Raw genomic sequence first — 25466 nt, 5'->3', positions numbered from 1 at the left:
GTTTTTAATCGGATTTATTAACACAGAAACTGTCCGTGTAGAACAGTTTCTGTGTTAATAAATTAATGCAATAAATTCAAATATGGTGTTTTACGTTTTTTAAAGTGTTGACCAAGCTGTAATTGGTCTTGTACCAGGAAGGTTCTGGGTTCGAATCCCGCTTAGTGCATAGGAGTAATCTATCTGTCCTTTTAAGGGTGACATTGATCCATCTTAATGGGACCCACAAAACAGAAATAAACAATAGTGCCTGTCACGTGCCATAGGTTGCCAAAAGTGGAGGGCATTGAAATAATATTTTTGAAAAATATTAATCTTTGGAATGTCTTGCACATCATTCATACAAAGTCATCTTAAAGACTAACAGTTAAAATTGAGTCAGCTACTTTTCAAAAAAAATCTTCCTTGCGTTTCAAATTTTATAAATTAGAATGTCTTTAAAGATTAACAGAATATTGTATTTGAAGTTTATACGATTGTATAATATTTTTATGCTCAATTGACTGAATTAAATGATAAATTTTATATTATGCCTTTTGAGGTAACAATATGTCTTTTTAAATCTGTTCTGTCTCTTTCTTTTAGCATCTTGCTTTTTTTTATATGTCACGTTGATGCACTCTTTTATATATATATACATATATATATATATATATATATATATATATATATATATATATATATGTATATATATATGTATATATATATATATATATATATATATATATATATATATATATATATATATATATATATATATATATATATATATACATATATATATATACACATATATATATATAACGTCGTTGCCGAGAGTAAGGATAAAAACAGGTCTTAGGCAGGGAAAGAGGGCACAGTATTTAATTTTTAGAGAGAGAAAAATCATCAAAGTGACACAAAATCCTTGCGTTCTTCGATAAAAGTTAGTTTCCCAAAACTGTGGCTTTTCTTCAAGTGCTAGCTTCTATTGTTCAAAACTTATCAGTGTTTCAATCAAATGACTTCTACTAACGTACTATTGGACATATTTTCTAAATTTAAGAAGTTTTTAATTAAATACAGTAGCATTAAATTCTAAATTCAAATTTATTTAAACTGAAACAGTTGCAGTGAAATAGTAGTAAGCTTGTATATAAAGTGAACTAAGTACCTTGGATAGATATTCTATAAAATAGCAGCTTTCCCTTAAAATATATCTTCAAGAAATGATAAATAAATGAGATACATTTTCTTTTGAAAATTTTTATTTTTACCTTTTTATTTATTTTTTAGTGGTAAGTAAGAATACAGCATATATGTAAAAAGTACAAAATAGGACAAAAAAAAAATACAATCACATAAGGTTTATGACAGCTACTAGAGTCAACATCCTGAGAAAAGGAGCAGCTAAAAGTCTTGTCTGCTTATTCAGCTGTAAAATAGAAGCATTTTTCTTGTTAAAAAAATTGAAATCATGTTACCTTAAAGTTCTGCAGTGGGTCAGAATCTAATCTAAGACATAAATTATATTAATATCTGACAACTATGCCAAATAATAAAGAGCTTAATTATTTTTTATGAATTTAAAAAATTTACAATTATATCTAATACATATAACAAAATTAATGACTAAATTTTGACTTGTTATGGCACAGGGATATTCTTCAAAGCGAATGAAAATCTGCATAAATCATAGTAGAAACATGAAGTCCTGGTAAACATATCTCACAGAAAAGCTTTAAGCAGACAATGCTGTGAGATTATTCTCCGGGACAAATGTAAATCATCAGTAGAACAAACGGCAATGTGAATACTAATAAAATTTTTTTATTAAAAACAAATTATATTAAATATTTAAAGAATAATTCCTTATATAATCCAGGCAAAAGCTAGAAGAGAACAAGTTGCTTCAAATTAGTATTGCACTCAAGATACCTTGTGAAAATTTGAATCAATGGCTAAGTATATAACTAAAAGCACAGCTTTTTAAATTGTAAATCTAAAATGGATTGAATACATTACTTCGAATCAACTTGAGTAACAGAGTGAAAGAGGGACATTTAACACAGAAGTATACATTTTAAGAGAACATTTTTAATTAGCAGAAGAGTGTTATAAGCATGCACACATACAATTACATATATAAGAAAAATACCCATAAATTATTAAACTTCCGACACCTTCAGAGAAGTTTCACTACTCGTTATTAAAAAGCATAATAAACATTATTACAAAGCAGTAATGTTAAATATATCACATTATATATAAGCAGTAACATTCATACATAGAAATGTTAAATATTTTTTTCTCGGCAAAAGACAGACGAGAACAAGTTGCTTCAATTAGATAACAAGATATCTTGAATTGCAATCAAGATATCTTGTGAAGATTTCAACTGATGGTTGAGTATATAGTTAAAAACACAACTTTTCAAATTGTAAATCTGAATTACAACTTGAATTACAGAGTGAAAGAGGATCATTTAACACGGAAGTATACATTTTAAGAGAACATTTTTAATAACCAGGAAAGTGTTATAAGCATGCACACATACATTTATATATATATAAAATAAAAAATGCCCACGATTTATTAAACCTGGCTCATCCAACATCTTCCGGGAATACTTGCAACACCTTCAGAGTAGTTTCACTACACTTTTGGGTGGAAGCGCTACTCCAACTCATACTTTGGGATTTGGTGCATTCGTCACTTAAAAAATTAAAACATAAAAAAGGAGTTGAAAAGGGTGTTAATATCTGAAGGCATGTTGACGCAGTTAACAGAACATTGGAGCACACATCCACAATTAGGCAATCGCTCTCGTGCTTTGCTAGTCGACCAAAAAGCTTTTATTAACAATAAAAAATTGGCCCACTTCCTCCATGCATGTTTAACTTGTCATGAGGTTGAACTAATTCTTTCAACTCAATCTTCTAGCATTCAGGTGTTCACTCAAGTATTATAGTTATAATGGGTTTTGCAAAAATGAATTTTTGAATCACATAGTTACAGTCTAGTAAAAGAAGTAAAAACTAAAGGAAGATAGATCTCATTGTTACAATTTTAAGTTATGTCTAAGTGTTGATAGGTTACTGGGTTACAAAGTTACATTGAGAGTTAAATTGTTAAAATTAAATAAATTATTGTTACGAGAGGTTTGCTGCTCGGTTTCTTATTTTCAATTCTTTTGCAGGTCTTCAATTTAGTCAGGTTATTTACGTCTGAAAGAGAGGGGTAGTGTCTGATTAATCTTATTTAATATTTCTATTGCAGAATCCATCAGAGTTTAGACATAAATAACAGCATTTAAAGAACAAGACAATCACAGGATATTACATCACAACATTTAATAGTTAGTCACAGCACAGATTTTTTAAAATTTATTTTCTTTGCATATGACATAAATGAGCTCACGGCCAACGGCTTGATCGGCGGGTGCACTGCCTATGGTAGAACTTAGTTGCAGAACTGTGGCGAACAATAATTTTGTACAAAATAAGAGGTAAACAGCAGAGCAACAATTTTGTGCTTTTGTATAAACAACTGAAGTTTATTTAAAAATGATAAAAGATTTCGCTTTTGTAAGAAATAATAAGTCTGTGTATAGTTAATTTTGTAAATATACATCTTTAACCTTAGCTGATAATTGTCTTTGCCAGGTCCTGTGAATGTGCCATTTACATAGCAAATGTGAAACCTTTTCAAAAATCGTATTGAATGGATCAGCTGTAAATTTATTATTAGTCATTATACAATTACAATTTAGGTTTGGAATTTTAGATTTAAGAGAAAGAAATACTTAATGGTTTCTGCATCTAAACTGCTAGTAATAAAATGTGCAACTGGATAACTATGTCCAAACTCTGTAACTGAATTTTATCTAAAAATATGATAAATATTTGTGTTATGAATTAAGCTAAAGAGACTTTACTACATCATCAAGTAAAACTTAAATAGAACATTAAACAAGAAAACCCATATTTCTTTTAGACTGCTCTTATATCTCACAACTTGCAAACTTAATTCTTTATTTTGATCTTTTAGAACAGACACATTTACAGACTGATGGCAGAAATAACTAACTTTTTAAAAAATTAACATAAGCAACTAACTTAACTTTCTGATACAAGAACAATGTTAACCTTAAAGGAGAAAAAATAAATCTTCAAAAAATAACTAAAGCATTACACCAATATTAACAAAAATATGGTTTAATAACGCAAGCCTGCGAAATTGAAGTTTTTGAAAAATACAAGAGAAGTTATTGTTGATTTATATGTTATTTGATGTGCTGATTTCGAAAATGATCTTCATTTTTCCTAATCACATTAGGATTTTTCGTAAAATCGATATTAATGTTTTTACTAAAATCCTATTCGGAAAGGAATTTTCTCAAACAATTTTTCAAGTACTATCCGGTAACTGCTCTCTTCATTCATTTTGATCTATGTAAAATTTAATCTTGTGAAAGAAAATTGATTTTTGAGTTATCAGCTAATTTTTTATAGGTCAAAATGAATAAAAAGTACTGTTACCAGACTGCACAAGTCACCCCTCTGGTCGAGAGAAAAACAATAAGTCCCTTGCGCTTAAACTTTTTATATCAGTTTCTGGAAGAAAATCACCAACATACAATTTTAATAAATTTTTTTTTATTAAGATAGCTTACGTAAAATTGACGATTGACCAAAAATAGCAAATATTGTGTACGTGTACATGAAAGTTTGAAACAAATACAAAACAAGCAAAAAACTTATTGGTAATTTAAAGGTAATGTAAAAAAGAGAAAAGTTTATATTTAAGGATATACTCGTTTTCCTCTGAAACTTATTTTTGATGATTTTCTTTTATGCTAAATCTCAGATCTATCTCGAGCTATCATTCAACAGTAGTCGGCGAGCATGTTCTTGTCCCATCTTCCTTGATATTTACGCTCCATATATCTGATATCTTGATGGAACCTTTCTTCTTGTTCTTCGCTGACTGCTCCTAAATTATCGGGTAAAAAGTTCACATGTGAGCAAAGGAAATGCATTTTTACACTCATGAAGCTACCCAAAGTTTTAAATTTGTCCAGCATTTTCATTACAATTTCCTAATTATCAGGATCCTTGTAATTACCCAGAAATTTACTGACGACATCCCTGAAAGCAACCCAAGTTTCTTTTTCCGTTGCTGCCGTGTCTCAAATTCTTTATCCTTCATGAGTTTGCGGATATCTGGACCAACAAAGATTACTCCGTTCAACTTGGCTTGGGATAAACCTGAAAACTTTTCGAACGGGTATTTGAAACAATCGCCATCTTTTGGAACAGCCTCGACAAACTGCTTCATTACACCTAATTTTATATGTAGCGGAAGTAACAATACTTTTTTCGAATCAACTTAGCTGTTTCGAATAACGTTCTTGGTGCCTGGGTCAAGATTTTGTCTTTTCAGTCATTCTTTTTTTTACCCAATGTTGAGTCTTGTCACGGCTGTCCCATTCACAAATGAAACATGGGAACTTTGTAAATCCACCTTGTTGACCAAGAAGCATGGAGATAACTTTCAAATCACAGGAGATGGTCCAACTCTAATCGATGTATTTTAGTTTGTCTAGGACGAATGCCAGGTTTTCATAGCATTCTTTTAAATATACTGAGTGTCCAACTGGTACAGATGCATACTGGCTCCCATGATGAACAGCTTTGAGGCTTCTTTTAGATGAATCTATAAACAGCCTCCACTCATCTTTTTCGTAGATGACATTAAATTTGCTCATCAATCCAGGAACATCAGAACAATATACAAAGTTCTCCTCTTCATCAAAGTACTTAATAAATTCCTTTTCACAATTCCTGTACCAATAAAATGATGTTCCTTTGGCCAATAAGTTTTTTTTTCCTTCTGTCTGGAGCCTAACAATTCATCTGCCTTTTTCAAAAGGCCAAGATCTCTGCTCAGATAATTAAGTTCAACCTGAGAGAAGGGCTGAGGTGAACCGACTACAGGTGGCTTATATTCAATATCGGAGTCTTGAACTTCTGGATGTTCCAAGTCTGAAGAAATGATTGGCAATTCAGTTGGAGGCGCAGGCACACCTGGTCCATAAGGAACGAGGCATATAGCCGATTTAATACTATCAGAATAAGATATTAGCCTTTGATTTTTCTGGTTATACCCACGAACATGGCAGGAACAAAAATAACAATCATCAAAGTGATTTTTGGGCTCCCTCCATGTCATAGGAATTCCAAATGAGACACTGCACACAAAATTTATGGAGAGCCCACGATTTGTCCTGGTCTCCTAATTTCATGCCAAAATTTGCCCCATTAGTTGTCTTACATAGTCTGTAATGCTCCTCATACAATTTTTAACAACACTATACTCGCCGCATACATAACAAAAGTCACCTGGGAAAGTTTTACAATGTCTCGAACTCGAAGTCATGTTTCACGAAACACACAGAAAAAAAGCAGACGTTAAAGTCACTCCCTATTACGTTTGCTAGTGTTTCTGAGAGGTCAGCGAACCTAGATAAAAATTCTCGCGATGCTATTGGAGAGAGATTGTGACAGAGTAGTCATAGAGGGCTGCTTCTGTAGATTTAACCTAAGTAGAATGCTTTTCAGTCAAGAAGTTAAGCAATTCAAAAACGAAATTTTTTTATGGTAAATGTTCATAAAAATTCCTGTAAAACTGAATTTTTCAAAAAAACGCAACGTGATAGAAAGTTTTCATTATTATTTTCCATTTCAGCACCAAAATATACATTAAGTTCAGCTATCAGACCCCTTGAATTTTTTTTCATCGAAGGCCTGTGTAATAAAAGTTTATTAACTTCCAGACATAGTTTTTTTTCTTCCTCTCTTCTTCAGCCCACATTTGATTTAGGGTGAAAAAGAGAGACCTTATATTATTTTGAATGTTTTATAAGTCAAAATCAATCCTACTGAATATTGATACATGACAATTCATCATTTATTATGAAGTAAGATTTAAATACTTTTAAAAATGACATTAATTAATTTTATTTCTCCCTATTTTTAGAAATTGAATGCTAAAATAATAAATTTTTAAAAATTTATAAAGAAAAAAGAAATAATTTTTTTTAAATAATCAATATAAAAAAAACAATATATTAATACATTTATTGTTTATTAATAAAAGAGGAAAATACTAACCAGCCTTTCTTTCTAACCAACCAGCTTAATGTCTTTTTCTTAGCCTGCATTTGATTAAAGACAAATACTGGGAAACATCAAAAGATATTTATTCTGAACTTAATTATTTTATTAAAATTTTAATTTACAAACAGAACACTATAACAATACAGTTTTAAAAAAAACACTTAAGGTAAAATGCCACCGTTAATAATATTCAATCGCACAATGTCAGATTCGATTTAAGCGAAATCTTTCAAGTCTTGAAAAGTGATTTCACGTCACTCTCTGAAACCGAGTTTAGGACGAGGGTCAGGGAGAGACTGACCGAGATGTGTTATCGGTCGATTAGAGAGAAATTCAAATTGGAATGTAGAATCGCAGTCAAAATAGTGTTGAATCAACTTGCACCTAAACAAGTTGATCTTATTCTGGGAAAGGAAAACAACATTCATCCGAACATTGTTAAGCTCACTTGGTCGAGTTGCACAAAGTTTATTCTAAACAAAAATTTTAGAATTTCAAGTCGAGCGCATCAGTACAGAAAACTATATTACAATAAGGAAAGCTTTGTTATCGTAAGGGAAGAGAATGTGAAGCATGCAAGAAAGGCTATAAAGCGATTGCATAAACTTAAAGTCATTGTTCAGAAGGATAATACGCTATCTTCCATAAGTCATTTAAATTCTTGTAAAAATAGCTTACTGATAGAAAGTACATAAAAAGAAATTGCAACATTTAAGTGATTTAACTATTATTTAAATTTTGCCTATTCTACTTTTCAGTCTAGATTCAAATTCAGTGCCTGCCATTGGAAAAAAAAAACTTTTCAGTCTGATTATACGAGCTAATAATTCATAACACATTTATTACTTTAATTGAAATAATTAAGTATAATTAAGCTATGTAACAAAATATTGCTAGCTGTTGAGTAAATAATACATGAAATTCATTCAAAATGATGTTATGTAAAGCATTACTCTATAATAGGATTTTAAATAATTTATGATTTGAAATCTTTTAGGGAGAAAGAGAGATATTTTCTAATTATGCTATTTACAATCACCCAGGCACTAATTAAGTTAATTTCTATTAGATGTCTAGTATGTTTTTAAGATGTCACAGTACCTTTGCAACAATTATTTTAAATAAAGATATAATCATTCATTTTGTGGATGCTTTACATTAGGGGTGCACAACCTTTTTCAGTGAAGGGCCACATGCACAGCAGATTGACCAATGAAGGGCTGCATGCCAAAGTGTTTAGACCGACATATTGAAAGCAATTGTTGGTGGTGATTGTTATATAAACATCATTGTTTATATAACACTAAATTCTTTTTGTCGGTTTACCTTGTAATCTCTTTGCAGAAAATACAATACTTTAAAGCGTTTAAAATTAGAAAATGCAAAACTGATTACTTAAGAAGGAAAACAGAATTCGAAAATCAGAATCAATTTATCAGAAAAAATTTAGATAAACTGAAATAATTAAAAAAAACTATGGAAAAATTGAAATTTTTTTATCACACTACAAAATACAGAAGTCCATTTAAACATAAATTTTAACGTTAAATTTTTTTTCATAGAATTAAATTTCAAATAAATAAATATTCTAGTTATTAATATAAATTCAAGTTAAATACTTTGATTTAAGGAAAGTTTATACGGTTAAAAATTATTAAAACTAAAACAAAACCCCTTAAGTGGAAAATAAGATTTAGCATTTATTAGGGACTGTACTTTAAGACATTACTTTTTCAGACATTTTTATTTTAAATTAATAATAAGAGGCTGAGAGAGGAAAGAAAGAAAGAAAACACATTAAATTTTAAGGAACTATATTCCTTAATAATAAAAAAACTATTAAGATACTTGTTTACAACTTTTTATGACGAATATATTTTTAACATAACACTTACTATTTACAATTAATACACAATCAATTAACAATCAATAAAATTTACATTACTTTACGAAACTTATCTTGATTAAATTTTTTATACAGTTAAAATTTAATGATATACAAATCATTTCCCAGCATATAATCATAAATGATATAAAATGCTCCAAGAAGGTAGAAAATGGTTTAAAAAATTTCTTAATGGTTATACTGTAATTTGCAAAATTTTTTAATATTGTGATAATTTTATCTACTTGATCATGTGATATTTTTTGAGCCATTAAATGAAAATGTAATGATTGTATTTAAAGACTACTCTGTAATTTTGAACAGGCCAAATTCATTCTGGAAAACAGTCTTTCGACAGAAGCTGTTGTTGTGGGTAGTATTAAACTTAGAGCAAATAACATAATCAGTTTTGGAATTTGTCCTAGATGGTGTTCTTCCTTTCTGGGTTTTTAAATCGCGGAAATACAAATAGCGATGTGTTATTTTTTAATTGATTGAATATGAATTGCTATGTGTTATTTTTTAATTGCTTGAATACGAATTGCCATGTGTAATTTTTAAATTACGTAAATAAAAAACTCGATGCCTGTCAAATCGCGTGAATACGAATCGTGTGGCTTTTAAATTGCGAAAGGACTACTCACAACACTTGATTTTTAAAATGCATGAATATGAATCGCGATATATGGTTTTTAAAACGCGTGCATATTAATTGCGAGAAAAGTAGCAAAGGATGATATTTTAAACGCCAGAACACAAATCGCGATATGTGATTTTAAATCCCGTAAATACGAAACGCGATGGATTATTTTTAAATCTCGTTAATGTTAATACGAAATGCAATGCGCAATTTTCAGAGAGCGTAAATACAAATTACGATGTATGACTTTTAAATTACATGTGAGAACAAAAAGAATAGGTTCGATGTGTGTTGTTAAACTTGCACGCGTTCATGGGACTAAAAAATTATGCCGTGTTTTGAATTATTTTTTTTTGCGAAACGGACCGCGTTTAATATAAACACATCTCGTTTTTTTATCCCGGGAAGGTGTTGATTTGGCTAAGGTACGTAATTACTTTTTAAGTTACGAAAAAAAATTAAAACTGAATCGAATTTCGCGAGTTGTAATATTGTGTGAAAATATCAGGTATATTCTAAATCACAAATAAAAATGGAGCAATAACGGGAAAGAAGAAAAAACACGTTCGAAAAACCTCTTAAAAAATGCGTGTTAAAATCGGTACAACGCAAATGATAAAATCGGCACAAACAGAGCACATAAAAAATAATTATTTTAATGCGCGATTCAAAACTCGCTTGCTGTCAAACCATAGTATTAAAAATATCATAATCTTTTTAAATCACAGGGAAAGCGTAATAACTACTAAAACAATGACCAAAATACTTTTATATTTCAGATGAAATTGGAGTAAATTAAGTCCATCAAAATTTTATGTAATTTAAATGCCGGATTTGAAATTAAAATGTCACAATAGCGTATAAAAAATGTCGGTACTTTCAAAACCTTGTAAAAATGTGTAGCAATAATTTCTAAAATAACGATTGAAAAATAATTTGATTAGCGATAAAATCGTTACAAGTAAGCCATGTCAAAAAATGGTTACCTAAATGAGCGATTCTTTACTCGCAATTCGCAATAATATCTTGCTAAAATATCGAAGTTTTAAAAACCGGGCGGAAATGTGCAGCAATAACTGTTGAAGAAAGGATCTAAAGTCATTTAGATTTTCCATGAAGTTTGCACAAATAAAGCGTTTCATAACTTTCAAAAATCGCTATTTCAGAAACTACTTGAAAATGGGTAGCAATAACTACTGAAAAGTCATTGGAATCGGCACATACGAAAAGCGTCAAAAGTGGTAATTAAAATTCGTAAATCGTAATAATGATGTATTAAAAATATTGGGATTTTTAAAACTATGCTGCAATCGTAACCATCGAAAAACTACATTGATTGAGATTGGGTGCGTCAAAAACTTAAAAGTGTAAATTTAAATTACCGAATTTTTATATTATTCTTCAAAAACAAATATTTAATTTTTTTCTCATTTTGTTCAGATTGCAGCCGCGGGCCGCACATCGAGGGTTGGCGGGCCGCATTTGGCCCGCGGGCCGCAGGTTGAGCACCCCTACTTTACATGCTCATTTAACTTATAATCAATAATTTATTTTCAAAAAGTAATTAAACTGTTTAATTTTTTTAACATTTTAAAAAAATTTGAAAAAATTGAAAAATTTTAAATCCCTAAAGCTTTTTTATTTGAACATATTTTCAAATTTTTTTTTCCTTGGTGCTTCCAATATTCATCTTAACAATTTTGTGCATTCATTTGTTGATTAATCAATTAGAATATTTTTGATAGATTATTTTGTAAAAATGTAGAAAAAAAGATTAAAAATTTCTGTTAGGTATATATAACATGCTGTAAAAATTTTAATACCTCATAAAATGCTTATTCCATGCACAGTTTAAATAAGTGTATTATACTCAAGATAAAAAAGTAATAATACTTAAATAGAAAAAATTCCTTAGGGATTTAATTAAGATAAAAACACAAAATTATCATCAATGAGGAAAAGCACTCTAAAATCTGTCTGCTGTGCAAGTTTCTGTATTAGGACAATTTAAAATCAGTCATAACTTTTTTAAAAATGTAGATAGATAGATGATTTTTTTTCAGTGAATTTGAAATAGTTTAAAGTTTTATTATAAGCAATAAAAAAAATTCGATACTTTGGTCATTTTTTGGGTACTGTGACCTCTTAAAAATATTTAATTTTTTTGCAGACATAAAGCATGTGATTGAAATGGAAAGTAATGAACATAAAAGAATAAATGTATTTTAAATGCAATTGAAATATTTGACTAAAATTTCAAGTATTACTCAAAGGTCTTAGAAATAATATTTCTTTTAAATATACATGTATTAAAATAATTTCAATATCACATTATAAAGTTAACTATTTGATAATAGTAATTATTGTCCAATATGTCATTTGCAATATTGATAAAAACTAATAAAAATTTCATAGCAAATCAAATAATTCAGATGTATTTAGTTTATTCTAAAAATAATTAAGGAGTGGACTTTAAATTAAAAATATTATCTTCCTGGCTTTTTCATTTTCCACTTTATTTTTCATTTGAGTATACTAGGACATTTACCAAAATTAAAAAAGCAAGCCTCTCACAGAGACATAAGTAAGCTTTTCTTCTGTTATCTGTTCAATATTAGATGGCTAAATATATGGTTCATCATTAAATTGGAAGCATTTGAGATGCAACAACATCCTCAAAAATATTCATAGAAAAGATCTGCATAATAAATGTTATTGTGATTTCATAATTAATAAAAGGCTAAGAAATAGAAGTCCTATCACTTTTTCTTTTTTATTTGTAGTGAAGAGCAGTTCTGGTATGATAACAACAAATGAAAAGGAACAATTCTGGCACCGCCGCTGGAATAGAACGCATGAAGAGAAAGGTATTTTGTTGCCGTTGAGGATAAAAGAATTTGAAAATGGTTTCACCTACCTTCCAAAAATATATAAACTTATAAATAAACTTAACTTATAAACTTATATATAATAAACTTACCATAAATGATAAATAGGTTTAAGTAGCATTAAATTTTACTCAAAAATGATAACTAGCTACAAATTAGATTAAAAAAAAATTTTAAATTTAAATCAGTGACATTTAAAAAAAAAAATCCAAGTGGTTTAAATTACGATTTTTCCTCTTTCAATACCTATTCATGTTAAATAATTCCTTGTTAACAATGCTTGATATTTCTGATTCATACCGAAATAAATACAATAATGTTATCTTTTAATAACTGGTACATTCATATATTTTAAATAGGCATTAAGAAAAGATGCTGGTGCATGCAAAAGTCTCATTCAGACATGTATTCTTTAATCCAACATGCTAAGCAGGGCATGTATTAAAATGTTGAAATTTTTTAAGCACTAGGAGATCCTGAATAACACACAAAAATAATGGGTTAGCGTTATTTTTAAAAAAAATATCTATAAATTTATGCATATAGACATAAATTTATTAAAGAAAATTATTTAGAGTCAGATAATAATAATAAGAACAAACAGGTATGAAAGTTACAACAATAAATTTAACACGTTAAGCAACATACTGAGCTGGTTCCAAGAGTTTTTTTGCAGTTACACCATCTCCCTGCTTTAACTTGATCAATGCCAATTCAGTCATAGTGAAAGGTATCAAATACATATCATCTTTAACTCACTTTTCACTGAAATATTTCCAATTGTTTAGGATCACAAAAAATATAATTAAACAACCAAAAAATCCTAAAGGACTTTTGAAATGAAATCATAAGCTTTTCTGTATTGTTTAGCTTTATTCATTCACATATAGCATGAAATAATTATTTCTTATATTTTAGTATTTTTATTATTCTTTTGAGGTCAAAATGCAGCAAATTTATATTTTGTTTGAAAATATTCATAAAAAGAAGTTTTTAAATAATAACATGTAATATAAGTCTTATAATGTATAATGTTAATCCTTCACTAAATAGTTTTTTTCTTCCTCTTTTTTGAATCAAATTTTCGCTTAATCATAATACTTCATTAGAAAGTAGAAATTTTTCTCCACTTCCATAAACTTTCTTGTCTCCAGTTAAATAAACTCAGTAAATATTAATGGTTACCTTTTGTAGAAAAATATCCAACATTCTTTTTCTTATCTAGGGAAAAACTATTATTTGGAAAGGAAGTAAAAAGTTTCTTTTAAAACAAAATTTCTTAAAACTTTATGTTAATAAGTAAATCAAAATGAACCAACTACTTTGTGATTCATATGTTTATGCTTATTATCATCTTTTTTAGAGTATAACAAAAGTTTGAAAAAATAATGGACATTAAATATAGCTTAAAAACATAGAAAAAATATTACAAAAATAGAAATTAAATTTTCAAAGCATGAAAATTAATAGAGTCTATTTCAACAAGATATTTTTAAATAATGCAACAACCATTTTTAAACTTTTATCAACATTAATTTTAATAATATAAATCTTTATATCAAGAAGCTGGGAGAAAGCTGTGCACAATTCTTATTAAAATGTAAGTTGTGGAGAACACTTTGATTAAAATTTATAAGAAAGCTAATATGAACTAATTTATTTAAGTAATTAATCACAAATTAAAAACTGCCAGTAATTACATAGGCGTCAGAATCTAATAAAACAAATAGGATTGATGAATTAGTCACATCAATTATAAATTAGCTATCAATAATTTTAAAATAAATTTCATTCAACGTATTTTATTTTAATATACAAATTAAATTAACAAAAAAAAAAACACTGGTTTTCATTATTATAATAATTGTAATTTAATTGAGACAATTATCAGTCAAGATCAGTAGACTACTGATGGACTCTGGTCTACTGATTGAACTATATTTTAGAGTGAATATTTTTAAAGATACATTCTCTTGTTATTGAATTGTTATTGCAGAAATTGTTATTGTTAGAAATTGATCAACTTGTATTAAAGATTTTAAAATTTTGCAATATGATCTACAGATTTAGTTTCTAGCCAAGTTATAGAAATAAGCACCTGTACATTGCTTCTAGATTATATTAATTGAACTGTATTTGTGCTTTTATTTTTATTCGTTAATTTGTAAATCACTCTAGTATTCAGCGGTAAATTACGTGCATGTTAACTAAAGACTATAATACTTAAGTAGTTTTATACAGTATTTTAAACCCAGTTTTTATTTAAACCCAAACAGACAACAATCAATATAAGGACTCTTGCTGACTTAAACAGAGCACTTAAATTATAGTATAGTGAGGTAACATATATAAAATAAAGGCTCTAAAAATTTAATTGTTAATAATTCTTGCGAGGTAGATACATTTTTTTCTGTAATTTAAAAAATAGATAAAACACTTCTCTTTAAATACTTCTTTTAGGAATGAAGACATTTAATTTCAAATGCTATTATGGAAAGTTTCATGGAACCAGGTGTGCCAAAAATTACATATGATTTGAAAAATTAAGCAAAGAACGGTGGATATTTACTAAAACATTTTTCTTGTTTAATTACAAAATTAGATACTAAGATTGTCAGCAGATGGAATCTATGGCTACAAACACCATTGTTCCAACTAAAAAAGTATTTGCAAGAATGTCATGTCTAAATTAATGTCCTTAAACTTGGCCAGGTTTTGCTGCATATGGTAGTCATTTAGAAAAATTTCCTTCTGTTGTCTTTTAATATTATCAGAACTTTTGTTCAATTATTTACAACTAACTTTAAAACTAAAAAATTACCTAGTTTCTTAAGAACAGTAGAAAAGCAAGTAATTCTATCACCTTCATTTTTTCTTTAGTTAATATTTCAAATTCTAGGTCATTTTTCTGACAGCAAGTATAATGAACAGTAAAATAACATTGCATGCATCAAATGGGACTTTCATATCTTACATTTTAATGAAGAGGTCTATGCAATAGGGAAGCCTACAAAAAAGAATGTAAGCTATTTATAAAAACGCAAATGAAATGAGTCAGTCTATAATATTGCATGTGCAAATAAAAAAAAAACACAATAGCAAATAAAGCTAATTACCAATAATTTATTCATTCAAATTATTTTAAAATACAGTCGTTTAAAATCGTACCAAGAAATGACTTCACGGAAACAATCTTCAACTTGATTGATGCGACCCAAATTAGTACCGCTGACTCGACCAAATTATATACACCTCTCAGTAATATTAATCATGTCGCGTGCCCGCTATATCTAGATAAATATGATTATGAAAAAAATTAGAGACAATAACTAAAAACACACAAAATTCACTGAATTGGTTAAGTAAGAACATTTTAAAAAGTGCAATGTCATTAATTTTGAAACTTCACAAGAAACTTGATTTATGAATATTTTACAAGATGAAGTTTTAAATAAATTTTATCTAAAACTGATTTTGCCAGCTAAGTGTTACACAATGAGTCAAGATGCAACAAGTTTTCAACTGTGATAAAACTAGTGCTTTTATATATATATATATATATATATATATATATATATATATATATATATATATATATATATATATATATATATAATTTCTTAGGGAAAATTTCACTTCGATATTCAACGTTTTTTATATAAGTTTAAAAACTATTTTTTATCACAATCAGGCTGAGTTATGAGAGCGAATGCAAAATATATGTCTATTGTGGCAAAATGACCGATGCACAAAAACTAAGTGACAGTACAATAAACTACACATAAATATTTTTGAAAATTAAAAAGAATAAAACAATTTTAGTACTTAAAAAATTAATAAAAATAAGAATCAAGGAGGAAAAATGTTTTAAGAAATTAAAAAGAATGCATGAAGAAAGATTTTAAGGAATAAGAACTTTAAAAAAAATGAGCCCCACACCAGACTCCAAAGAATGGAAATTAGTACTTGATAACAATACTGTATTTTTCACTGAGGAACCAAAGTATCAATCTCAGACATGATAAATGTTAGTGTATTTTTTTATTTATAAGATAGACAAATGATTCCTAAAAGAAGAAATTATCTGAATTTTCTTCAATGTTTTTTTCTTTTAGTGCTTAATATTTTTTCTTTTCGTATATAAAAAATAAATAAAAGACTTACAGACAAAAGAAACATTAAAACAAACAAATTCCTCCATAGTTGAACTAAGTGTGGCTTTAAAAAAAAGAAGAAAAAAAGACATTAAAGATTGTAAAATCTATTGCAATAACTGAAAAAAGATTGATGATAAAAACCTCAAGTATTTACTACGAAATCGCACAAATTGAGCAGGTGAAAAAGAAGTTAATCAAATGTATGTTTCGAGATTCACATATTATAATTAATAATACTGTACTAAAAATATTGAGATTTTAAAAATATTCAAAATTTAGCAGTGACAACTGCTGAAAAATTGATAGAAAAACAACAGTAGAATTATCGTATAAGATTATTAATATTCAGTTGCGCAATTTGAATTTTCTGTATCATAGTAATATCTGTGTTTTAAGATATCATGTGAAAATCAACAGTAATAACTCAAAAAAAAAAAAAAACTTAAATCAAGTCTGCGAAAAATTAATTACACAAATAAATACGTGATTTGAATTTCTCGCTTCTTAATAATATTGTATGAAAATATCACGATTTAAAAAATCCTGACGATATCAAGTAGCAAAAACTTTAAAAACCTCAACTAAAACTTGGTAGTGTCCTCATAAAACAAACGATAATAATAAATACATGAATTGAATTTTGCGTGTCACAATAATATTGGAATTTTAAAAACCATGAGAAAATCAGTAGCAGTAACTGCAAAAGGAAAAATAAAACATCGAAATCAGGAATTATAATGATATCCAGCGAGTTGAAATCTCCATCTACAGTTATCATATGAAAAATTCAATTTAGTTGCATCCAATTAAAAAACGAGAGCAAATATATAATATTGACTAAATAATTCCTTTATTACAAATCGGAATTTATTACATATTTAAAATCAAAGTTTAAAAGGAATGAAAAAAAAAGCACCATTTTTTTTTCTAGGGAACGATAATTGAAATGTTTCCATTTCAGAATTACTTTGAAGACCGTCAACCAAATTATTTTTCTATTTGCCTCCGTGGTTCATTAATTTTTACCGAAGAAGTTATTACAGATGCAAAGTTTTATAAGAGTTAGTTATTACAGATATGAAGCATAGAAACTCAAACAAATCTGCTGAAAAAAAGTTCTTTTGGATCTCATTAAGTACTCAAAAAGAAAAAAAGAGGTGCTTGTAAAGGAGGTATAAATTTCATGTTAACTAAATTTTGTGTAAGTGGTAAAATTTAAGTTTTTGATTAGCGAAATTCCGAGAAAATTTTGTTGAAATATAAATTATTGATTTACGAAAGTCCGTGAATCAATAATCTTGAGATTCGTGGAATTCTGCAAATTAACAGAAGAAACACATGCCTAATAAGAACAAAAATTCCAAATAATCCCAATTTAAAATGAATTTTAAAAATCAAATTGAATAAGTCAAATATATTAAAAAAATAATAGTAGATAAATAAAAAGGATTCTACCTATACATTATTAGCCCTTACTGTTTACATTCAAAACTGCAATGAATTTATCTTAAAAAAAACATACCTTTGGCATCTCAAAGACTAGAAAATATAGTTTTGATTTTACAAAGAATATTTTCAGTAAGTTCGCGAGATTTTGCTATCATTGGAAAACTGTTCCAATTATACACCAATTCCTAAAAGAAACAATATATAGCTGTAATGAAATATTACAAGTTACAAAATTATAATGTTATGAATAAATGTTAAAATAATTTATAGTGTAATGAATAAAACAGTTTAACACATTTAATCAGCAATATATATATATATATATATATAACAATTGCATTCTAGAGATTAAAAATGCAATTTGAATATTTAGTAAAAACGGCAGCTCTAGACACATTAGTTACCCATAAGATTTCTTTTTGTGTGTAATGCAGATTTTTGCTAAACATTTTTAAATAAAAAAAATTACAATAATAAAAATAAATTCTGCACAAAAAAAACAAATTCAATTTAACAAAAAATAGCTCAAAAATAATATTGACCCACCGGGGGAAAGATTAGGAAACAAGCAATTGTCCTTAATTAAGACAAATAACCTATTAAAAATACACATAAAGCATGTAAAAAATTTCGCCAAATAATGTTTTTTTTTTCTGAAAAAGTTCCCCCCAGAAGTTTTTTTTTTTACGTAAATGAACATTTTTTTTTGGAAATATCAACTTTGCCATTATCTCATAAAAAATAGAAGTATATTAAATTTAGAAATATTTTCATAATACTCTTTGTTATCTTGTTTTCTCATTTATTACTAAAATAATACTAAACATATACATTCATTATGTAAAACATTTACAACAAAAAAAATTGATAGTTTTAAATCACATATTGAATAAAAATAAGGTAATTATTTATACTTAATTCATGAATTCATTAAAATAAATAATACAGATCTCAGTGAGCAATGAAGTGAACTCAGTGAACTGATGTGTCAAAATAATTACTGTTTTTTGAAATAAATTTGCCTTCAAAGTATAGACTTCAGATTTTCTTTTTCTCTAGATACATCAAAAATAAATCTGAAAGCTAATTTAGATTATAGTTTAAAAAGTCTTTATTAACAAATTTCCTAACATAAATTTCTTTTCCTACAATTTTCTAAAGTTGTAACACCTAATATTTTCTTTATGTTTCTCATGGCCAATCATAAAAAATGAATCATATGACCAGAATAAAAATTGCAATTTAAATAATTTTAAAATCACTGAGGTTTAAAGTAATTATTTCCCTAATTAAAACTTATCTTTAAAAATGATACTTACATTTAAATTATAATTATATTTTGTTAAAAAATTCATCAACACAAAAATTGTAGTTGGGTATAATATTAGGCAGGTGAAAAACTGAAAACTTTAGCCAAAACGCCATCTTCTTCACGTATGAATAAACACCAAATTTACAAAATACAGAATATGAAACTTCTCATTGAAAAACAAATTATGAAAATAATTTTAGAAACTAACAAGCAGTAGGTAATAAAATTTTTTTAAAAAAACTAATTATAAAGCTTAAGAACACAGATTCTTTTCTTTTAAAAAAAAATAAGTGATATAATTCAAAGATGATATGAAAAACTTGTGATACCTATGATATACTAACAAAACTCATGATATACTAAAAATTTAGAAATGCAATAAATATTTCTTTACATTTTCATTTTAATATTTATCTGTGTTTAGAAATAAAAACTTGTTATTAAACGAAATTTGAAAATATTTACAACATTTAGATAAATGACTTAGTTTAAAAAAAAGAATGTGTGTAAAATATTCAATTTACAAATTTTTTTACAACAATGAGCTCATAAGTAAATAATCAATTTATTTAAAAAAAAATTGATATCAAGAATCTTTAGTTAAATAATGATAGTAGAGAATAAAGAGAGTAGAACTTGTAAAATGTAAACTTTTTAAAATTGTTTGATATTTTAAGAATGTAACAGAAAATAATCAAAGTTTAATTAGGCTAAACTTAAAAGTTTAAAAATAATGTTTGCAAACAAAAAATTAGTTTAACTTAGGCAAATATACTTTCAAAGAAATTCATTATACTACACTTAATTTTAAAATATTTAATTTTCACTTTTTTCTTAAGCAATCAATTTCATTTTTAAAAACAAAATAATTTGCCATTATTTGAAAGGTACCAAATATTAAAATAAAAAATTAGATTATAACTAAAGTAATAATAAATAAGCTTTCACTAAACAAAACAAGTTTTTTTAAAATCTAATTCAATAAAATCTTAACAATTACAATTAATAACTAACAGATTTTAATTTTGATATTTCAATTTGATTTTAACAAAAAAATTTAATTTATGAAATATGGTATAATTAAAATAAAAGCTAAAAATAAACATAAGATAATTGTTACATTTTTATATAAATTGACATCACATGAAGAATATATGTTAAAAAATACTGAAACTGAATATAAACAGACTCATTGAATATTTTTGACTGGTAATTTAATAGCCAATATAAAGAAATAAAGAGTTTATAACAAAGGAATATGGTTAAATGATATTTAGAAAAAAGAATTTAAAAAAAACTGGGTCAAAGATTATATTCTTTTATTTTCAAAAATTTAATATAAAAACTAAACTTTAATTTTTTTCAAAAACTTTTTTCTTTCAAAAAATGAAGTAGAAATAACAAGAGAAATAGTTCACACTACTTTTTGTATATACAAATAATTACTTATAATTATTTATTTTTTATTTATAATTTTGATTTATTATTCAATTATAAATACAAATATCATGTGTATCAGATATTAATATCATCATGTGTATCAAATATTGGTTTTGGATTTACCAATGAAAATAATGTTTTAACTCATTAAACTTAATAATGCTGGAACAATCAGACGACCTTTCTGGGACACAAACTTGACAGATTTTCATACTACATACTTTTCTAAAGGTATTGATTTACCAGCTAATCCTTGTCTTAAGCTTGAAACTTTCCTAAAACAGCACATAAAATAAACTGCTTAATATTTTTAAAATTCAAGAGAAATAATTTAAATGCTACGTTGCAGAAAAAAAGAGCTAAAGTTCCAAAATGAGATAAAATTATATTACTTTAAAAACTTATGATCATAAAAAGTTTTCCGCAATGATATTTAAATGTAGTCTTGTTTTATAAGCAAGACCTTTAACGGGAAATAAGAATAACTTTTATTTATAACACAGCTATAAAGGTATACCGTATATTCCGGCGTATAACGCGCACTTTTAATACAAAAAATAACATTGGAATTTACGGGTGCGCGGTATACGCCGAATATAAAAAATTATAGATTAAAAATATTTAAATATAGAAAAATACTTTTATTTTAAAGAAATAACATACCTTTACCTATATACTTCATTGATTTTCGTTATTACATAAATAGTTCATTATATTCGTGTTCCGCTATCAATTACAATTATTAAAATTTTTTTGTATTATAATTACAACTTTTTTTGTATCTGTAAGGTGGGACCTAAACATGTCCCACTCTAAAAGGCTTTCTGGTTTTCTTACGCAACCAGGACGGATTTGCCAGATGTTTTTTACCCACAATTTAGCACCATTTTTGTCCATCCAGAATCACATTATTGCTCTTTCAATTCTAGCCCTCACATGCATGTCAAATTCAGTTATTTTATTTTTTCAAAAGATAGGGAAAAATACTTTTTATTTACGATCTTGAAAGATGAGATATTGCACATGTACAATCCAAATTTTCATGCTCGTTATACGAAGAGTATATCTTAAAATTTAAAAAAGTAATTAGAAATTACGGGTGCGCGTTATACGCCGGGGCGCGTTATGCGCCGGAATATACGGTAATTGGAAGGCATATCAGCCTGGTAATTTATGAACATAAAAAACAAACAGAAAAAAATTAAATTCTAAAAATATTTTAATGTTTTTTTTCAGTTTAAATTATTCAAATTTCAAATAATCACTGAACGCATGTTAACAAACAATATTTGAGAACAAATATTATTTTTTAAATAAAAAAAGATCATCAGAATCATGCTCCTCTAAATTACTTATGTCATTAAGAGTGTCCTAAGAACCTGTTTGTATAATTAGAAAACATTTTTAATTATTTCAACATTTTTTAATTCTTAAAAAAAAAAAATAAAGATTAAGCAGTTTCAAGAAAATTTGAAAATATTATTCATTTATTAACTAAAGATATCTAAGAAACTATGTAAGATGCAAGAATTCTAAATAGATTACATTTACAGATAAAGACAAGCATTTCTGTAATCATTACTAAAATAAATCTTACTCCATCATTTCTGAAATAGCACCTTGTAATTCTGTATTTCCTCCTTCCACCATCATAAAGAGAATTGAAGCATGAACATAAGTATAAACCGCCGGAGACCACTCTAATCTCAATATATCAGAGCATTTTGCTGCTTCTTTCCAATCACATTCAAAGCTAATCGAAATATAATAAAGTTTATCATATAAACAATGTATGTTCACAATTATAAAAGCAAGAAGGTAATTAATTCTGAATGTTACCGGTGGCACCACACCAATTCCCAATAACCAAGATAATGACATTTTTTACACTCTTGCTGAACATTAATAGACAGTTGATATGTGTTAATGGCCTAAATACCCAAAATGTAATTTTTAGTACAAGATGATAAATACTATCTACATTGGTGGACAAAATTAAGAGATGGAAAGCATTTTCGCACATTTCTATGACGCTATATTCTTCTACGACGCACATTTTTATGACGCTATTTCTGGACGGTTATTGATATGGAGGGAACCTGGAACACGATACCATCCCAGGAACATTATCGAAAGGGACCATTATGCTGGTGAAGGACTCATGGCTTGGGCAGGGATCATGCAAGATACCCGCACACCGCTCCTATGTGTTTGACAATTGATCCGTTAATGCCCAGAGGTACAGGCAGGAGAACCTAGAGCCCTATGCGCATTTTTTCAGGGATGCTGACGGCCCTGAGTTCATTTTTATGGAGGACAATGCGCGACCACATAGGGCTCTCATGGTTGATGAGTATCTGGAAAGCGAGGATATTCAACGAATGGATTGGCCAGCCAAATCCCCTGACCTGAATCCTATTGAACATGCTTGGGATGCTCTTGGGAGAGCTATAGCGATGCGCCAACCTCCCCCAGAACCATTCTGGAGTTAAAAATTCCTCTAGTGGAAGAATGGGAGGGTCTTCCACAAGTCCTCCTTAACTCCCTTATTAACAGCATGCATACTTGTTGCTCATGCTGTCTGTTTGTCAGGGGTGAACATACACCATACTAGAGGCAACACACACTGTACAAGCCTCACTTGTCCTTAATCTTTTATCCTTAAGTTCAGACTACATTGGATTTAATGGCAATAGGTCTTGCCAGTGAATGGCACTTTCATTTTTGTTTCGCATACTTTATTATCATGGAATAAGCTATAACCATACCAAATTTATTTATTTATATTTAGTATTTTTTTAGATATTTGGGAAAATGTCTTCCATCTCTTAATTTTTTCGACCAGTGTATTTTAGATAATTTATCATCTATAATTATGTGAATATTAATAAGCATGATTAATTAAAAAATCTAAACTTCTGAAAGTAAGGAATATAAATATTAATAAAAATGATATAATGAAAAAATAATCATTAAAATGCATATTATTAAAAGTAACAACTAAAAGGAGAGTTATTTTAATAGGACATAATTATTTTTCACATCAGTAACTAAGAGTTGATAGAAAATAAAAGAAAAACTCGATATATCAGCAAAGCTGTCACTTGTGTTTTTGCTTGTCTTCAACTTTGAGATAAAAGACTAAATTAAAACTTTGTTTTTTCATATTCCCAATTTTAGGCAAGAAGGAAAAATAGCTGATAGTAAAAATATGATTATTGATATAATCATTTGCTTGGGATTTTTCCTTAGTTCATGTTAACCTCTAAAATGTAGTGCACTTAAGAATTCTAAATTATAGAGATTTAGTGTTGCAGTATCAATTTATGCAAAGTAACAGAATTGCTCAAATTACATACTTAATATTTTAGATTGGGTCAAAAGAACAGTAAATAAGGATGAGAAATAAGAGCAAATCCACATACATTTATCTCAGGCATAAGAGTAGAAAAAAAATCTTAAATGACCTATCAACTAAAATCATTAAAAAAAAACAAACAAAAAAACAATATTTGCGTAATAATTTGCGCAAAAGAAAATAATTAAATTATTTGCATACTTATTTAAAGCCTTTTTACTTTGTACTTAGACAGTCAAACAAACTGTTAACTTTCAAAAGTAAATTATGATTAAAAAGAATAAAATAATAACAGAGTAATAAAGTCTAAAGTTTAGAAAGTCGAAGCCAAAATCTGAAATATCTAATGCATGTGTTCTATGGTGAATGGCCAATTTTATCTGCGACATATGCATGAATGCAATTATTTAACACCGTAAGTTTAAGTAAAACATTCTTAAATGAATGTAAATAAGACAATTCTCATTATACATTAACATACATAATACATTATGAAATTACAATAAATTCACAGATCATTATTTAAAATGTAATTTAAATCATGAATTAATTGATAAATATACAAATGATTTACCTCATTAATTTGCCCTTTCTGCATTTTTATTCAGTCAGATAAGAAAATGAACAAAGCTGCCTAAATAAAGAACAAATTCTTACTATAAATTATAATTGTTTTTCAGCAAGAAAATCTTGTTTTATATAAATTATAAACTTTTTTTAAAAAATTTTTTTAATTTGACATCAATACATTTTTGAATGTTATATTAAAATTCAGGAAATTTCCAATATTTTATTGGAATGGTAAATATAAGGTTCATACACAGAAAACTACAATATTGCGATTAAAGCATAGCTTATAGCAAGCTTATTTGGCAAACAAAATAATAAAACAATACTGAAATTGCCAAAAATTAAGAGCATCAGTTTAAAAACTAAATTCTTATAAAATAGTAATTATTTAAATTGGTTTGGGTTTAATAATTTATCAAATATACACATAATATATATTATAAAAAAAATAATAATTAAAAAGAAAACATAAAAGAATCTGCAATGTTGAATATTTCTATTATATTCAAGAGCGATATTTATGCAGAAATACACAAAAGATATCTGAAATATTAGATACTTAAGTTACTTTAGAAATATGGGTATATCTCATGCAGAATTCATTTAT

General features: G+C 27.3%; 1 long non-coding RNA gene across 9 annotated transcripts in view; it reads right to left on the bottom strand.

Moving 5' to 3' along the window:
- Window positions 1-1229: 1229 nt before the first annotated feature.
- Window positions 1230-25466, bottom strand: part of LOC147812630 (uncharacterized) — a 69976-nt gene continuing 45739 nt past the window's right edge. For 5 of the 9 annotated variants that reach the window (XR_015433509.1, XR_015433505.1, XR_015433501.1 and 2 more), the window contains 5 exons: window positions 18253-18364; window positions 15742-15863; window positions 15395-15580; window positions 13222-13338; window positions 1230-1414 (listed from right to left, as the gene is read on the bottom strand). This is a non-coding gene — a long non-coding RNA (uncharacterized LOC147812630). Of the gene's footprint in view, window positions 1415-13221; window positions 13339-15394; window positions 15581-15741; window positions 15864-18252; window positions 18365-22522; window positions 22685-24863; window positions 24924-25466 lie in introns of those variants that run through there. The other 4 variants (XR_015433508.1, XR_015433506.1, XR_015433503.1 and 1 more) reach the window with 3 other exon arrangements.

The sequence above is a fragment of the Parasteatoda tepidariorum genome, chromosome 4 (assembly GCF_982258835.1).
Source record: "Parasteatoda tepidariorum strain Cologne lab strain chromosome 4, Ptep-v5.0, whole genome shotgun sequence".
NCBI classification, from domain to species: Eukaryota; Metazoa; Arthropoda; class Arachnida; order Araneae; family Theridiidae; genus Parasteatoda; species Parasteatoda tepidariorum.
This window is presented reverse-complemented; position numbering and strand designations above follow the sequence as displayed.